At 32.0% G+C, this 10,134-nt stretch overlaps 1 pseudogene; it reads left to right on the top strand.

The window, feature by feature from the left end:
- The first annotated feature begins 289 nt into the window (after positions 1-289).
- On the top strand, positions 290-6,063 carry LOC131161003 (non-specific phospholipase C6-like; annotated as a pseudogene).
- Positions 6,064-10,134: the final 4,071 nt, after the last annotated feature.

Below are 10,134 nucleotides of genomic sequence, written 5' to 3'. Positions count from 1 at the left end.
TGTTAGGGATTTAGAAATAATAATCACACAAAATAAGAACACAAAATTTACGTGGTTCGGTCTAATCTGACCTACGTACATGGAGCACACCGAATATACTATAATTTGGGAGAAAAACAAGAGGAGGAGACACACACTCAACTCAACTCTTCTCACACTTTTCTCTCTCTCACCTTCAGCACTCTCACACTTCTTACTCACTCACTTCACTTGCACACTTCACACAATACAAATGTTCTTATTTATCTACATAGGAAAGATATGGAAAGAAATGAGTTATTACATTCTAATGGATAATGAACACATAGTTTTTAATGGATTATTTGAGCACGTGATCATTGTGTTTTTTGATGGAATGAATTTGACACGTTCATTCTCCTCCGCGACAGTTCATCATCTTCAAGGCGTTTTTATTTTTTTCGTTTCTATATTTTCTCTGTTTCCAATTCAACTTAACATGAAAGAGAAAAAGAATAAAAAATCTCAACAAATTAAATCAACTATCGATAAAAAATTACCATCAGCAATATCCCTTGTCCATTCCTTAGGAGTAATGTAACATCTTTTAACAAAGCTTTACTAGGTTGTCAAAGAGTCATTGCAATCATAAATATATATTCTATTCCATCCTTAATTCCATGAGCCAAACTAGACTTAGAATACGTGCACTATATTATTAGCAAAAAAAATTTCTTAATAAATAAAGAAAAATTATTTTTTAGAATTTAATAATTTGCATAAAAAAAAACTATTGTTAATAATGTCTCCGTCTATGATTTCATATCTCATAACTTTTCCTTGAATTTGCTTTGGTCGATGTCTTTAATGATGTTTCCCTCTACATGGTCATATTAAAGTTACAGTCTCTTGTTGAATGGCTAACATACACTTGTTGGAAAAGCCTATAATCCCAAGGAGGACAAGGAATTCTAACTTCTTCTATATTTGGTTTAGTATTGCAAGGAAAAAAGGAAGAGTACCCATTTTTTTAAGGGTCCATTTGAGACAAAATTTTTAATGGGAGAAAGAAGATGAAAGGAAAATAAGAAAGGAATATGCTTTTCTTTATGTTTTCTTCCTACCCCAAATACTACTAAAAATGAGAATTTATTTTAATATGATTAAAGATTTTAAAAAATAAAAGGCTAATTACATGTAAAATAAAAAAAATTTCCTATTAATTTGAAATATTTTTAAATTTTTTTCTCACTTTTCTTGATAACCAAACATAAAAAAGTCAATTTTTTTTTATATTTTCCTTCCTTTTCTTGAATAATTTTTAAGTTTCAAGCGCAACCTAAAATGAAGACGTAAAACTATTGATAAATTTTATTGGAGGGAAGAAGAGCAAAGCCTGCGATTCCCACTAAATCCCCCAAATAGAATTTTTATATGCGCAATGTAAGACTATGATGCAATAGAGTCATAATTTTAAGACCTTCAATGTGACAAAATAAAGTTTTACGACCCAAATGCAACTATGTCGATAGGATGCAAACTTATCTGATGTACCAAAAATACCCTTCTTCATCATTTTTTTTTTTTTTCATTCCTTTAAGGGTGTATGTTTGGATCAAGGGTTACTTGAAAAAAGGAAAGGAAAGGAAAAGGAGGAGGAAACTCATTTTCCATTATATTTTCCTTCTCTATTAAATACTATTAAAAATAAAAATTTATTTTAATGTGATTAGAAGTATGAAAAAAATTTAAATATTAATTATGTATAGAATCAATATATTGATCATAAATTTGCAAAATTTTTTTATTTTCATTTTAAATTTTCTTGGCAATCAAATATAAAAATGAGAATTTCTTAATATTTTTCTTTTCTTTCCTTTTCTTAATATTTTTCAAGTTTCAAACCGAGCTTTTTTTTTTTTTTTTTATTCAAATATCAAAAATTTATTGTTGGTTGGGCAGTGGCCCACTGGCCCATTCAACCTCATTAGAAGTAGAGACCTAATTCCTCCTCTTCACACTCCAACTTCCATCCTCTCCGTACCCAAAAGGAAGATCATAAAATTCCACGTACTTTTTCTCTTTACAATAACAACTTGTTGCTTTAATTCAAGATAAAAAACCCCATTAATTACCCAAATATACCAAATTAACCTAATTAGAAATAAATTTTGTGGAATTCTAAAAAAAAAAAAGATATTTATAATCATAATAAGAAAATAATTTTAATTTGCCCTCACGGTAAAATGCGGTAAAAAGACATCGGCAAGTAAGGAGTATCAGAGGTTCAATTCCAAGTATATACACTTATGGAATCAACGGTACTTGTGGATGGTGAGAGTTTACTCTGTGAGGTAGCAGAAACCGTGGTGAGAGTTTGCTCTGTGTGCCAGCCAGGACCATGGATGGTGAGAGTTTTCTGTGAGCCAGCGGGAACTGTGGATGGTAATGGAGATGTGTTTCAAGAGTCAGGTTGACCGAATGTCCAACTAATACACAGAAACCGTGTCTGTATTTGGACTTTACCCTGATCAGTAAGACCTGAGGGCGAAGGACGCTGATCTGTAACTTTAGTGTCGTACCAAAGGGTCCGAAGGACTCGTTGATGGCTGAAATTCCTATGTAATAAAAAAAAATAATTTTAATTTACAAGAACATATTCTTGTGTAAAGAACTTATATAGACACGCCATAAATTAGTAATTAGTAATTATTTATTTAATTAAATCCATCAGCCTATTATGGAAAAACCTATTTCATTGAAACTTGAAAAAAATTAGATTCATAAAATAACATATAATATAGATATAATTATTTTATATTTTTTGTAAAATATTTAATAGTAGTTAAATGTAATGATGGCTTAAATTAGTAATTTTAGATATTTAACTAGTGTGAAATAAAATTTAGTGGAATGAGTTAATAATAGAGTGGTTTATTATTATATAAAGTTAGTTGGCCTTAAAAAATAAAAAAAAAAAACTAGAAATTCATCGTATCGATATATATATGCTCTTTTCCCTTATCGATTTAAAATGTATTATACATTTTTTATGGACACCCTTATATAATTCATAAATGACTTTAACTAGATCCCCCCACCATTAATTACTTGGCGTGGAAAGAAAAGGAAAGAAACACATGAATTAAAATAACTCATATTCCAACCATTTTCATACTACAATAACTCACTTTGAATCCGGTTGATTGGAAAGAAATAAAGAGAAGAAATTAATAAATTTCTCCACATTACATAAAAGGGTTCACCTATAATCTAATAGGATTCGATATTTGATGTCTTTTTATTATTTTTCTCTATAATAAATCAGATAATAAAAAAGGTTTAGTGTGGAAAAAAAATAATAATAGTTTGAAAAAAGAATTAAAGAAAAAAAATGGGACTGCACAGAGGATGCCAAATTGCCACTTGCCAAACTTACTGCTTTCTTTTCTTTCTTTCTTCTTTTGCTCCGCCCTTTAAGCCCCCACCAAAGGCAAAGCCCACCATGACCACTTCCTCCTCTTCACGCTGCTCAGCTTATTACAGGCATCTCTCACTCTCTCTCTCTCTCTCTCTCTCCCCTCCCACCGACGAGCTCTATCAGATCAGAAAGATCTTGAAACGCCCAGCCATACATTATATACACGCACACATTCTATAATATATGTAGATTACACTGTCCGCTTGTGAGCTCTGATGAACAGAGTGAGCCAAATATAAGAGAGAGAGAGAGAGAGAGAGAGAGAGAGAGAGAGAGAGAGAGAGAGAGAGACCCAGATAATCGAGCTTCTGTGATCACAATTAGTGAAAGACCCATTTGTTCAAAATCAGAAATGGGTGGGACCACAAATCCAAATCCGGAAACAGAGCACCTTCATTTTCTCCTTTGCTCATCCTCATTCCTCGCGCTGTCTGTTCATCTCGACCCACCCGTTTCGCTTCCGGAGCCCAACACATCAAAACCATCGTCGTTATGGTCCTGGAGCATCGCTCCTTCGACCACATGCTCGGGTGGATGAAAAACTCCGTCAACCCATCAATCAACGGCGGTCACCGGCGCCGGAATGCAACCCGGTTTCCACCAAGAATGGGACCCGGTCCATCTGCTTCTACCGACGATGCCCGAGTTCGTGGATCCGGACCCGGGTCAACTACTTCGAGGACGTGGAGCAGCAGGTCTTCGGCTCCGGATCCCTTCCCTCCCATGGACCGGATTCGTGGGAACCAGCCCTCTCCATCTCCCAAAACCTCTCCGAGACCGTAATGAGAGGGTTTTTCAAGCCCGGATCCATACCCGTCTACACCTCCCTGGGTCCGGGAATACGCCGTCTTCGACCGGTGGTTCTCTTCAATCCCCCGGTCCGACCCAACCCAACCGGCTCTTCGCCTTCTCCGGCACCTCCCATGGATCAATCAGCCACGTCCGAAGCAACTCGCACAAGGGTACCCTCAGAAAACCATCTTCGACTCTCTCACGAGAATGGAATTCGCCTTCGGGATTTACTACCAGAGCTTACCCAGCACTCTGTTTTACAAAAACTTGCGAAAGTTGAAGTATATTCTGAAATTTCATCACTATGGTTTGAAATTCAAAGCAATGCACGCGAGACCAGGAAGGGAAGGCTCCCCAAATTGACTGTTTTTGATCGAGCCAAGGTATTTGATGTTGTGGGATCTCCCGCTAAATGATGAATCACCCATCTTCACGATTGTTAGCGGAATGGGCAGAGGGGACTTTTGGTGAAGGAGGTTTTATGGAGGGACTTTTGAGAGGGAGCCCTCAGTGGACTTGAGAACCCTTCTGGTGATTACCTATGATTGAGGCAATTGGTGGGTTCTATGATCATTGTGGCACACCCCCTCCGGGGGTCTATCCCTAACCCGGATGGAATGTGGGTCCTGCCCCGAATTTCTTCAATTTGACAAGGGGCTTGGGTGTTCGGGTACCCACCACTTATGGTCTCCCCCTGGATCAAGAAGGGCACTGGTATGAGTTTTCAGGTCAATAATGCAGCGTTTAGAAAATTAAGCAGTGACAAATTTCTAGTGTGTTGTTGGGATCCACTTGGTTTTTGTTTTTATTTTTGTGTTTGGTTTGATTGTGGTTGGCATATATGGGCAGTGATGCGTAGGGCAACGTGGAACCACCTCCAAGCTTCTGAGGTTTTGAGCATTCATCCATCCCAGCAACCATAAAGAAGATGTTCAATCTCACATCCAGTTTCTTAACTCACAGGGATGCTTAGGGCTGGAACCTTTGAGCAGGTGGGTAGGGGCAACTCACTCCTCCCAGAACCGAGTGCCCAGGGTACCCTTTAATCTTTATAGGAGCCCTTCGCTGCAGGAATTTGAGATGTGGGAATGAAGTCATCATTGGGAAATCTGCAAATTCTTTTAAGTATATAAAAGGCTTGCTCTGTTTGATATCACTGAAAAAATGGGGGAAAACAATATCATAATCGAGCTGTGAATCATGAATTATAAATAGTAACCTTTTTTAAAATATGTTTTTGACATATGAATGTAAACCCCAAGAGGCCAAGACTTGTGAATCAATCACATATGATATTGCAATTTGGAATCATCTGCGATTGGTTTTTGGATTATTGACAATGCTGTCTGCCATCAAGTGGAGACCCTCAATGATGCCTATCGCCTAGTACCCCTTTTCACAAATCTACAAACACTTCTTCATAAGCAATCCCAAGCCCACCTCTCACTTGTTGCTACTACCTTTTTTTTGGTTTTTGGTCTCTAAAAGCTGCACTGCACGTGAATTTACTGCAAGGTGCTTCCAGAAGTGGCCTCTTTGAGGATGGCGCAAGAAGCAGATGAGAAACAGGGGGACCTGTCTGAGTTTCAGAGTGAGTTGGTCCAAACTGCTGCCGTTCTCAATGGTGACCACTCCTCAGCAGCTTCCCAGATCGGGATGGGGAAGCAAATGAGTGTTGAAGAGGAAGCTGATGAGTATGTGAATGTTGCCACTCTCAAGGTTCATCAGAGCAAGCAAAGAGGCCATCAAGCTGGGTGCTGATGAATCTTGCCATTGTTGACATGAGGTCAATCTCTCACCACAAGACCACTTTTCACCCCACAATTAAGTAATTAGAAGGGCTCATTAGGCCTAAGTATACAACAAGTGATAGGTCCATTTTGGTTCGAGGTTAGAAGTCGAGACCTCTATATGAAAGCTACACAGAGGCCTCGTCTTCTAACCATCGGAATGTCTGTTCTTCCTGTTTTCTTTTTATTTTTGTTTTTTCAGTCTTCATATGCCTCTCCAATGGCGAATGTTGTTTTCCATATACATATATTCAAATGCCATAAATCAATAGGAAAAAATAGAACATTATTTTTACTACATTTAATTATATTTTGTATTTGAATTTGTGAGAATTTGAATGAAATTTAAATCTGGCCAGCTCTTCACAATATGGGGCCCTAGGCGAGATTTAATCAAAGATCTTTAACATTTTGTTTAATATATACTTTTTTCTTTTTTCATTTTTCATATCTGGATTCATATTTTCTCATTGACATAAATAAATTTCAAAATTTATATTAACTATAAATTGACAAATTGTGTAAACAAATAAAAATAAATTTAATAAATTTATAAAAATAATATATTGAAAATAATATAATCTGATTATTATTATTATTAACAAATCGATCGGCAAGCGAGACTTTAGAGATATTGGATTCTTGTCGGATACAACGCTCTAACCCTAAAGTTTCCAAAATCTAAGAAAAAATAGAAAAAAAAAAAAAAAAAATTCAGAGTGAATAATAGAAAAATAATGTACAAATGTTGAAATCAAAATTAGGGTTGATGAAATTACAGAGAATGGGAAGCATAGTTGTAATGAACACAAGAGTCGGAGTAAAAATCATAAAAAAGATCAAGTGATGAGAGAGAGAGTGTGAGAGATGAAAAGATTTTTTTAGAGAAACTAAAAGAGAGAGATGAGAGTAATAGATAGCTAGAAATATAATAAAGTTGTTAGTTGATAAGTCAATGAGACTTGAAAAAAAAAAATAAAATTGTATTTATTTTATATTTTAAAATACAATTTCATTTATTTGTTAGTGATGAAGTCAAAGTATGGAAAGAGAGCATAATTAAATAATATTAATATTATTTAATTAAAAAAAAATTTAGGACCCAAAAATATATTATTATATTTAAAAAAATTTTGAAAGCCCCTAGGCGAGCACCTCAGTCACCCAAAGAAAAGAGCAGCCTTGAATTTAATATAAAATTATATGTTATTTAAATTCACCCAAATTTAAATTTAGGATCCGAAATTCGTACTTACGAAAAATTTCTTGGGCAATAGCCCAATTGTCTTCAGCTATTTGATAATCCAAATGTCGTTTGGAGGAAAATGTTTATGGAAATAAAGCTCAGGCAAGTAAGTTTAGCTATGAGCTTCCTTTTTGCATACAATTTTACAAAGGAGGTGGCACCAACACATTTTAATGATTGTAACTTTGTATTCAATGTTAAAAAGAGTATTTTTTAGTACCCCAATGAGAGATCAATCATATCTTGGTCTCTGAATTCATCTTAAATTAAAATGTTCAAATTTTAATTTAATTTTTAAAAATAATACAAAATCAATCAAAATTTAAAATGTAACATGATTATACTGTCTAATCAATAATTTCCTTTTATTTAAATGTAAACAACACTTGACGAATTGACTCTCAAAAAATTATTAACACCATATTTATTAAGAGTGAAACCTTTATGACAAATGTCTCATGTCAAAAACAATAGATATAAGTATTAGAAAAGGTCTTTATAGTTTCCCCCCACTTAAATTTTATGGCTGAATAAGAAAACATATAACAAGATCAGGCGATATTACTTATTACTTAATTTAATTGTCGAGTCTGGACATTGCATAAATAACCATTTTAATAGTTTAAGAGTAAAAGTAATTTCATAATATAAAATTGATTTTGTTACTAACATATAATATACTGATTTTTTACTATCGGAGTAACTATTTATATAAGAGCTACTAAATTATTTTGTCCAAAATTAAGTTTTAATTCTAAAGAGTAAGTATAGTATTACAAATGTAATTTTATATCGTGAATTATTTTATTTGAAAGTTATTTTAAATGAAAAAAAAATATTAAACACATTGTCAAATTCACCTCATCTAGAATAGTGTTTTTTGTTAATGAAAAGACTTGTATTTAAGAGTAACAACTGTTCAGAAATTGAAATTAGAAAATAAAAAACCTAACCCAAAAATAGAAATAAAAATAAAAAAATAGCAACTTATTTATTAATGTTTATAAAATTAAAATAAATTAAAACTTAATTTTAAAAAAATACTCATTTTCACCTTTAAAATTGCAAAGTAATATACTTTAAAAATACAATAATAAAAATAAAAATTATTATAATTATTTTCCTTAATTGTTATACTTTCAAATTTTACTTACAAGACATGATTAATTGAAAAATAGTAAAAAATAATTTTGCAATTGAATTTATTATGATTTTTTAAAATTTATGTGTATTTTTAATTTTATTATATTTAAATTCATATGATCATTTTATTTTTATTTTATTTAAAAACGAACAATTCAATCTAAAAGAATTATTTTTAAATATTAAACTTTTTGGACAATAGGTTTCCAAAACAATTGAAACTTACAAAATTTGGTTTTCAATTTTTTCACAAACGGCTGAAAATAAAAATAAAAAATACAAAACTAAATATAAAAAATACTTTTTTTATAATACTATGTAAAAATAGAAATAAGAAAAAAAAAATAACAATACCAAAACCATACCCTAAATTGGTTCGAATTAATTACCATCATTTAACATTGAGTTTTGCTAACAAATGGACTCACTTAATTTAATTAAATTAATTACTTAGAATGCAATTAAATTAAATTCAAATGTACTAAACTTAATTGATATATTCACATAAGGCCGCCTTGTAAGATTTACGATATATTGCATACTTGCAAATTTTGTAAAATATTTGTTAGGTGTATCACAATCTTATAAGATAATAGTGATTTTTCTAAATGAAAAATATTACCCTACTAGGAACATCCTCACTTCCATTCCACACATTTAAGGAAACTCCAAACTTATACAAAAACCCTCTAATTCAATTGTCATCCTCTCTTTCTTAAGGCAAAAAAACTTTAAATAAAAAAAAAAAATAGACCTTTTGAGAGAAAATCGTTTGATATATGAAATTGTGAATACAACAATAACACAAATAATAAAATCAAGCCTTAAGTTTTATTAGATGAGATTGGTTATATGAAATTTCCGCTAATTTATGCGATTATGAACTATTTCTTTTGACAGATTCAGTAATATTAAATCCTTACTATCTCTTTTTAAGTTATTTTATGTACTACTCCTACCCCTTTTATATCCCCGCAGTAACTAACTCACTCTTCTTTATTAGCACACTATGTAGCCTACATTGCAAGTGTCAATACCATCTGACTCAGCCCTCCCTTATCTTATCCTTTATAAGAGCTTGCACCTAACTTATGGCAAATATATTCATTCCTTAATTTATCTTTCAATGTTATACCATTCATCCATCTAAGCATTCTTATCTTAACAACTTTTACTTTTTTGATATTTTATTTCTTCATCATTCAATATTCTGATCCATATAACATACTGGTCTTATAGTTATTCTATAAAACTATGAATAACTCATTAAATGTTGCTAAAATTTATTTACTTGGTTAATTCAATAACTAATTATATATTTGTTTCGAAGATTATTAACATGAAACTGTGAACATGCTTAAATTCTAACATCCTCTATTTGAAGAAAATTCAAATAACAAAAGAAAAGTTTGATAGATTAAGGTTGTTATGAATGTCCCTATTCTTAAAAAGAGTATTGGAATTTTGTACTTGCAAAGAGTTTATTTTCATTATAAAAAAAACCTATAAATGCAAACAAAATAAAATTATAATTCCATAACATAACATAGATTCCCAAATTTTAAATAAAATATACATTCCTATCTTATTTAATATTAGATAAAATACATAAATTTATCTTATCATTTTTTTATTTTCATTTTATTTTATATTTTAAAAATAACATAATATAAATCCAATACTAATTAGAGTCTATTTGGTATCGTTGCTATTTTCTATTTTCC

This window comes from Malania oleifera, chromosome 7 (assembly GCF_029873635.1).
Source record: "Malania oleifera isolate guangnan ecotype guangnan chromosome 7, ASM2987363v1, whole genome shotgun sequence".
NCBI classification, from domain to species: domain Eukaryota; kingdom Viridiplantae; phylum Streptophyta; class Magnoliopsida; order Santalales; family Ximeniaceae; genus Malania; species Malania oleifera.
The sequence above is the reverse complement of the archived record's forward strand: the minus strand, read 5'-3'. Positions and strand labels throughout refer to the sequence as shown.